This window comes from Myxine glutinosa, chromosome 9 (genome assembly GCF_964187855.1).
Source record: "Myxine glutinosa chromosome 9, kmMyxGlut1.1, whole genome shotgun sequence".
Classification (NCBI taxonomy): domain Eukaryota; kingdom Metazoa; phylum Chordata; class Myxini; order Myxiniformes; family Myxinidae; genus Myxine; species Myxine glutinosa.
In genome coordinates, this window is record NC_136269.1 from 77687551 (window position 1) to 77696515 (window position 8965).

Below are 8965 nucleotides of genomic sequence, written 5' to 3' on the forward strand. Positions count from 1 at the left end.
CTGCGACAACCGGAGACCCCTTACGTTGATCACTCATTATTGCAGCACTAAAACATATCAGTAGGAGTGATAGCTAGTAGTCACATGGGCCAGTGGCGCAATGGATAACGCGTCTGACTACGAATCAGAAGATTGTAGGTTCGACTCCTACCTGGCTCAAAACTGATTTTGACTTCACTTTTAGCAATATTTAATGAACTCGCGTGGTCGCTTTGCTTCTTCAACATATTTTCCTGAAGTCGAATTCATTGGAGTGGTAGTCCACCCCTTGGTGACGATTGAGTAACCTTGGTCACCTCTTTAAAATACAGTCGCGACTCTCGCGTCAAGGATTTGGCAACAGATTACGTCATCTTCCCGTTCCAAACCTGCTTTTTTAGTTCTACTTCCTTGAGGAACAGAGAAACCCAAGGTATCACCGCCATCGGAACGAGGGTCAAGCTGGGCTCAAGTCTTTCACGAACCTGCTGGCCAGGCCCAACGTTCAAATATGGTTGGAGGAGGAATTTGTCACTTGTTCCGGCTGCCTGCGAAAGCTCGCCCATGCTTCCTGAAGTACACTGGGATCTGCAACGTCGACCAACGAAGACTGGCAGACCGTCAGTGAAAAGGCACGGTCATGTGAAGTCCAGCAGGGTTCAGAAAGATGTCGTAAGAGGTCAAGCAGGGTTCAGAAAGAGGTCAGAGGAGGTTCAGCAGGGTTCAGAAAGAGGTCATAGGAGGTCCAGCAGGGTACAGAAAGAGGTCACAGTAGGTCCAGCAGGGTTCAGAAAGAGGTCATGTGAAGTCCAGCAGGGTTCAGATAGAGGTCATGTGAAGTCCAGCAGGGTTCAGATAGAGGTCATGTGAAGTCCAGCAGGGTTCAGAAAGATGTCGTAGGAGGTCAATCAGGGTTCAGAAAGAGGTCAGAGGAGGTTCAGCAGGGTTCAGAAAGAGGTCATAGGAGGTCCAGCAGGGTACAGAAAGAGGTCGCATTAGGTCCAGCAGGGCTCAGAAAGAGGTCATGTGAAGTCCAGCAGGGTTCAGATAGAGGTCATGTGAAGTCCAGCAGGGTTCAGAAAGGAGTCATGTGAAGTCCAGCAGGGTTCAGATATATGTCATGTGAAGTCCAGCAGGGTTCAGAAAAGTTGGTGCATTCATTTGTGTTCAGCTGCAATTCCGAGTACTTGTCAGAGGCCTTTGTGCGCGTGGCTCAGGAACGTGCACGTCTGCGACAACCGGAGACCCCTTACGTTGATCACTCATTATTGCAGCACTAAAACATATCAGTAGGAGTGATAGCTAGTAGTCACATGGGCCAGTGGCGCAATGGATAACGCGTCTGACGACGAATCAGAAGATTGTAGGTTCGACTCCTACCTGGCTCAAAACTGATTTTGACTTCACTTTTAGCAATATTTAATGAAGTCGCGTGGTCGCTTTGCTTCTTCAACATATTTTCCTGAAGTCGAATTCATTGGAGTGGTAGTCCACCCCTTGGTGACGATTGAGTAACCTTGGTCACCTCTTTAAAATACAGTCGCGACCCTCGCGTCAAGGATTTGGCAACAGATTACGTCATCTTCCCGTTCCAAACCTACTTTTTTAGTTCTACTTCCTTGAGGAACAGAGAAACCCAAGGTATCACCGCCATCGGAACGAGGGTCAGGCTGGGCTCAAGTCTTTCACGAACCTGCTGGCCAGGCCCAACGTTCAAATATGGTTGGAGGAGGAATTTGTCATTTGTTCCGGCTGCCTGCGAAAGCTCGCCCATGCTTCCTGAAGTACACTGGGATCTGCAACGTCGACCAACGAAGACTGGCAGACCGTCAGTGAAAAGGCACGGTCATGTGAAGTCCAGCAGGGTTCAGATAGAGGTCATGTGAAGTCCAGCAGGGTTCAGATAGAGGTCATGTGAAGTCCAGCAGGGTTCAGAAAGATGTCGGAGGAGGTCAATCAGCGTTCAGAAAGAGGTCAGAGGAGGTTCAGCAGGGTTCAGAAAGAGGTCATAAGAGGTCCAGCAGGGTACAGAAAGAGGTCGCAGTAGGTCCAGCAGGGTTCAGAAAGAGGTCATGTGAAGTCCAGCAGGGTTCAGAAAGAGGTCATAAGAGGTCCAGCAGGGTACAGAAAGAGGTCAGAGGAGGTTCAGCAGGGTTCAGAAAGAGGTCATAGGAAGTCCAGCAGGGTACAGAAAGAGGTCGCAGTAGGTCCAGCAGGGTTCAGAAAGAGGTCATGTGAAGTCCAGCATGGTTCAGATAGAGGTCGTGTGAAGTCCAGCAGGGTTCAGATAGAGGTAATGTGAAGTTCAGCAGGGTTCAGAAAGAGGTCATAGGAGGTCCAGCAGGGTACAGAAAGAGGTCGCAGTAGGTCCAGCAGGGTTCAGATAGAGGTCGTGTGAAGTCAAGCAGGGTTCAGATAGAGGTCATGTGAAGTTTAGCAGGGTTCAGAAAGAGGTCATGTGAAGTCCAGCAGGGTTCAGAAAAATTGGTGCATTCATTTATGTTCAGCTGCAATTCCGAATACTTGTCAGAGGCCTTTGTGCGCGTGGCTCAGGAACGTGCACGTCTGCGACAACCGGAGACCCCTTACGTTGATCACTCATTATTGCAGCACTAAAACATATCAGTAGGAGTGATAGCTAGTAGTCACATGGGCCAGTGGCGCAATGGATAACGCGTCTGACTACGAATCAGAAGATTGTAGGTTCGACTCCTACCTGGCTCAAAACTGATTTTGACTTCACTTTTAGCAATATTTAATGAACTCGCGTGGTCGCTTTGCTTCTTCAACATATTTTCCTGAAGTCGAATTCATTGGAGTGGTAGTCCACCCCTTGGTGACGATTGAGTAACCTTGGTCACCTCTTTAAAATACAGTCGCGACTCTCGCGTCAAGGATTTGGCAACAGATTACGTCATCTTCCCGTTCCAAACCTGCTTTTTTAGTTCTACTTCCTTGAGGAACAGAGAAACCCAAGGTATCACCGCCATCGGAACGAGGGTCAAGCTGGGCTCAAGTCTTTCACGAACCTGCTGGCCAGGCCCAACGTTCAAATATGGTTGGAGGAGGAATTTGTCACTTGTTCCGGCTGCCTGCGAAAGCTCGCCCATGCTTCCTGAAGTACACTGGGATCTGCAACGTCGACCAACGAAGACTGGCAGACCGTCAGTGAAAAGGCACGGTCATGTGAAGTCCAGCAGGGTTCAGAAAGATGTCGTAAGAGGTCAAGCAGGGTTCAGAAAGAGGTCAGAGGAGGTTCAGCAGGGTTCAGAAAGAGGTCATAGGAGGTCCAGCAGGGTACAGAAAGAGGTCACAGTAGGTCCAGCAGGGTTCAGAAAGAGGTCATGTGAAGTCCAGCAGGGTTCAGATAGAGGTCATGTGAAGTCCAGCAGGGTTCAGATAGAGGTCATGTGAAGTCCAGCAGGGTTCAGAAAGATGTCGTAGGAGGTCAATCAGGGTTCAGAAAGAGGTCAGAGGAGGTTCAGCAGGGTTCAGAAAGAGGTCATAGGAGGTCCAGCAGGGTACAGAAAGAGGTCGCATTAGGTCCAGCAGGGCTCAGAAAGAGGTCATGTGAAGTCCAGCAGGGTTCAGATAGAGGTCATGTGAAGTCCAGCAGGGTTCAGAAAGGAGTCATGTGAAGTCCAGCAGGGTTCAGATATATGTCATGTGAAGTCCAGCAGGGTTCAGAAAAGTTGGTGCATTCATTTGTGTTCAGCTGCAATTCCGAGTACTTGTCAGAGGCCTTTGTGCGCGTGGCTCAGGAACGTGCACGTCTGCGACAACCGGAGACCCCTTACGTTGATCACTCATTATTGCAGCACTAAAACATATCAGTAGGAGTGATAGCTAGTAGTCACATGGGCCAGTGGCGCAATGGATAACGCGTCTGACTACGAATCAGAAGATTGTAGGTTCGACTCCTACCTGGCTCAAAACTGATTTTGACTTCACTTTTAGCAATATTTAATGAAGTCGCGTGGTCGCTTTGCTTCTTCAACATATTTTCCTGAAGTCGAATTCATTGGAGTGGTAGTCCACCCTTTGGTGACGATTGAGTAACCTTGGTCACCTCTTTAAAATACAGTCGCAACCCTCGCGTCAAGGATTTGGCAACAGATTACGTCATCTTCCCGTTCCAAACCTGCTTTTTTAGTTCTACTTCCTTGAGGAACAGAGAAACCCAAGGTATCACCGCCATCGGAACGAGGGTCAAGCTGGGATCAAGTCTTTCACGAACCTGCTGGCCAGGCCCAACGTTCAAATATGGTTGGAGGAGGAATTTGTCATTTGTTCCGGCTGCCTGCGAAAGCTCGCCCATGCTTCCTGAAGTACACTGGGATCTGCAACGTCGACCAACGAAGACTGGCAGACCGTCAGTGAAAAGGCACTGTCATGTGAAGTCCAGCAGGGTTCAGATAGAGGTCATGTGAAGTCCAGCAGGGTTCAGATAGAGGTCATGTGAAGTCCAGCAGGGTTCAGAAAGATGTCGTAGGAGGTCAAGCAGGGTTCAGAAAGAGGTCAGAGGAGGTTCAGCAGGGTTCAGAAAGAGGTCATAGGAGGTCCAGCAGGGTACAGAAAGAGGTCGCAGTAGGTCCAGCAGGGTTCAGAAAGAGGTCATGTGAAGTCCAGCAGGGTTCAGATAGAGGTCATGTGAAGTCCAGCAGGGTTCAGAAAGAGGTCATAGGAGGTCCAGCAGGGTACAGAAAGAGGTCGCAGTAGGTCCAGCAGGGTTCAGAAAGAGGTCATGTGAAGTCCAGCATGGTTCAGATAGAGGTCGTGTGAAGTCCAGCAGGGTTCAGATAGAGGTCATGTGAAGTTCAGCAGGGTTCAGAAAGAGGTCATGTGAAGTCCATCAGGGTTCAGAAAAGTTGGTGCATTCATTTGTGTTCAGCTGCAATTCCGAGTACTTGTCAGAGGCCTTTGTGCGCGTGGCTCAGGAACGTGCACGTCTGCGACAACCGGAGACCCCTTACGTTGATCACTCATTATTGCAGCACTAAAACATATCAGTAGGAGTGATAGCTAGTAGTCACATGGGCCAGTGGCGCAATGGATAACGCGTCCGACTACGAATCAGAAGATTGTAGGTTCGACTCCTACCTGGCTCAAAACTGATATTGACATCACTTTTAGCAATATTTAATGAAGTCGCGTGGTCGCTTTGCTTCTTCAACATATTTTCCTGAAGTCGAATTCATTGGAGTGGTAGTCCACCCCTTGGTGACGATTGAGTAACCTTGGTCACCTCTTTAAAATACAGTCGCGACCCTCGCGTCAAGGATTTGGCAACAGATTACGTCATCTTCCCGTTCCAAACCTGCTTTTTTAGTTCTACTTCCTTGAGGAACAGAGAAACCCAAGGTATCACCGCCATCGGAACGAGGGTCAAGCTGGGCTCAAGTCTTTCACGAACCTGCTGGCCAGGCCCAACGTTCAAATATGGTTGGAGGAGGAATTTGTCATTTGTTCCGGCTGCCTGCGAAAGCTCTCCCATGCTTCCTGAAGTACACTGGGATCTGCAACGTCGACCAACGAAGACTGGCAGACCGTCAGTGAAAAGGCACGGTCATGTGAAGTCCAGCAGGGTTCAGAAAGATGTCGTAGGAGGTCAAGCAGGGTTCAGAAAGAGGTCAGAGGAGGTTCAGCAGGGTTCAGAAAGAGGTCATAGGAGGTCCAGCAGGGTACAGAAAGAGGTCGCAGTAGGTCCAGCAGGGTTCAGAAAGAGGTCATGTGAAGTCCAGCAGGGTTCAGATAGAGGTCATGTGAAGTCCAGCAGGGTTCAGATAGAGGTCATGTGAAGTCCAGCAGGGTTCAGAAAGATGTCGTAGGAGGTCAAGCAGGGTTCAGAAAGAGGTCAGAGGAGTTTCAGCAGGGTTCAGAAGGAGGTCATAGGAGGTCCAGCAGGGTACAGAAAGAGGTCGCAGTAGGTCCAGCAGGGTTCAGAAAGAGGTCATGTGAAGTCCAGCAGGGTTCAGAAAGATGTCGTAGGAGGTCAAGCAGGGTTCAGAAAGAGGTCAGAGGAGGTTCACCAGGGTTCAGAAAGAGGTCATAGGAGGTCCAGCAGGGTACAGAAAGAGGTCGCAGTAGGTCCAGCAGGGTTCAGAAAGAGGTCATGTGAAGTCCAGCAGGGTTCAGATAGAGGTCATGTGAAGTCCAGCAGGGTTCAGAAAAGTTGGTGCATTCATTTGTGTTCAGCTGCAATTCCGAGTACTTGTCAGAGGCCTTTGTGCACGTGGCTCAGGAACGTGCACGTCTGCGACAACCGGAGACTCCTTACGTTGATCACTCATTATTGCAGCACTAAAACATATCAGTAGGAGTGATAGCTTGTAGTCACATGGGCCAGTGGCGCAATGGATAACGCGTCTGACAACGAATCAGGAGATTGTAGGTTCGACTCCTACCTGGCTCAAAACTGATTTTGACTTCACTTTTAGCAATATTTAATGAAGTCGCGTGGTCGCTTTGCTTCTTCAACATATTTTCCTGAAGTCGAATTCATTGGAGTGGTCGTCCACCCCTTGGTGACGATTGAGTAACCTTGGTCACCTCTTTAAAATACAGTCGCGACCCTCGCGTCAAGGATTTGGCAACAGATTACGTCATCTTCCCGTTCCAAACTTGCTTTTTTAGTTCTAATTCCTTGAGGAACAGAGAAACCCAAGGTAACACCGCCATCGCAACGAGGGTCAAGCTGGGCTCAAGTCTTTCACGAACATGCTGGCCAGGCCCAACGTTCAAATATGGTTGGAGGAGGAATTTGTCATTTGTTCCGGCTGCCTGCGAAAGCTCGCCCATGCTTCCTGAAGTACACTGGGATCTGCAACGTCGACCAACGAAGACTGGCAGACCGTCAGTGAAAAGGCACGGTCATGTGAAGTCCAGCAGGGTTCAGATAGAGGTCATGTGAAGTCCAGCAGGGTTCAGATAGAGGTCATGTGAAGTCCAGCAGGGTTCAGAAAGATGTCGTAGGAGGTCAATCAGGGTTCAGAAAGAGGTCAGAGGAGGTTCAGCAGGGTTCAGAAAGAGGTCATAGGAGGTCCAGCAGGGTACAGAAAGAGGTCATAGGAGGTCCAGCAGGGTACAGAAAGAGGTCGCAGTAGGTCCAGCAGGGTTCAGAAAGAGGTCATGTGAAGTCCAGCAGGGTTCAGATAGAGGTCATGTGAAGTCCAGCAGGGTTCAGAAAGAGGTCATAGGAGGTCCAGCAGGGTACAGAAAGAGGTCGCAGTAGGTCCAGCAGGGTTCAGAAAGAGGTCATGTGAAGTCCAGCAGGGTTCAGATAGAGGTCATGTGAAGTCCAGCAGGGTTCAGAAAGATGTCGTAGGAGGTCAAGCAGGGTTCAGAAAGAGGTCAGAGGAGGTTCAGCAGGGTTCAGAAAGAGGTCATAGGAGGTCCAGCAGGGTACAGAAAGAGGTCGCAGTAGGTCCAGCAGGGTTCAGAAAGAGGTCATGTGAAGTCCAGCAGGGTTCAGATAGAGGTCATGTGAAGTCCAGCAGGGTTCAGAAAGAGGTCATAGGAGGTCCAGCAGGGTACAGAAAGAGGTCGCAGTAGGTCCAGCAGGGTTCAGAAAGAGGTCATGTGAAGTCCAGCATGGTTCAGATAGAGGTCGTGTGAAGTCCAGCAGGGTTCAGATAGAGGTCATGTGAAGTTCAGCAGGGTTCAGAAAGAGGTCATGTGAAGTCCAGCAGGGTTCAGAAAAGTTGGTGCATTCATTTGTGTTCAGCTGCAATTCCGAGTACTTGTCAGAGGCCTTTGTGCGCGTGGCTCAGGAACGTGCACGTCTGCGACAACCGGAGACCCCTTACGTTGATCACTCATTATTGCAGCACTAAAACATATCAGTAGGAGTGATAGCTAGTAGTCACATGGGCCAGTGGCGCAATGGATAACGCGTCTGACTATGAATTAGAAGATTGTAGGTTCGACTCCTACTTGGCTCAAAACTGATTTTGACATCACTTTTAGCAATATTTAATGAAGTCGCGTGGTCGCTTTGCTTCTTCAACATATTTTCCTGAAGTCGAATTCATTGGAGTGGTAGTCCACCCCTTGGTGACGATTGAGTAACCTTGGTCACCTCTTTAAAATACAGTCGCGACCCTCGCGTCAAGGATTTGGCAACAGATTACGTCATCTTCCCGTTCCAAACCTGCTTTTTTAGTTCTACTTCCTTGAGGAACAGAGAAACCCAAGGTATCACCGCCATCGGAACGAGGGTCAAGCTGGGCTCAAGTCTTTCACGAACCTGCTGGCCAGGCCCAACGTTCAAATATGGTTAAGGAGGAATTTGTCATTTGTTCCGGCTGCCTGCGAAAGCTCGCCCATGCTTCCTGAAGTACACTGGGATCTGCAACGTCGACCAACGAAGACTGGCAGACCGTCAGTGAAAAGGCACGGTCATGTGAAGTCCAGCAGGGTTCAGATAGAGGTCATGTGAAGTCCAGCAGGGTTCAGATAGAGGTCATGTGAAGTCCAGCAGGGTTCAGAAAGATGTCGTAGGAGGTCAATCAGGGTTCAGAAAGAGGTCAGAGGAGGTTCAGCAGGGTTCAGAAAGAGGTCATAAGAGGTCCAGCAGGGTACAGAAAGAGGTCGCAGTAGGTCCAGCAGGGTTCAGAAAGAGGTCATGTGAAGTCCAGCAGGGTTCAGATAGAGGTCATGTGAAGTCCAGCAGGGTTCAGAAAGGAGTCATGTGAAGTCCAGCAGGGTTCAGATAGAGGTCATGTGAAGTCCAGCAGGGTTCAGAAAGATGTCGTAGGAGGTCAATCAGGGTTCAGAAAGAGGTCAGAGGAGGTTCAGCAGGGTTCAGAAAGAGGTCATAAGAGGTCCAGCAGGGTACAGAAAGAGGTCGCAGTAGGTCCAGCAGGGTTCAGATATATGTCATGTGAAGTCCAGCATGGTTCAGATAGAGGTCGTGTGAAGTCCAGCAGGGTTCAGATAGAGGTCATGTGAAGTTCAGCAGGGTTCAGAAAGAGGTCATGTGAAGTCC

The 8965-nt window shown here is 49.5% G+C and overlaps 1 non-coding gene across 1 annotated transcript; it reads left to right on the top strand.

Moving 5' to 3' along the window:
- The first annotated feature begins 7846 nt into the window (after positions 1 to 7846).
- TRNAH-AUG (transfer RNA histidin (anticodon AUG)) lies at positions 7847 to 7919 on the top strand. The gene has a single exon. It is a non-coding gene; the product is annotated as a tRNA-His (tRNA).
- Positions 7920 to 8965: the final 1046 nt, after the last annotated feature.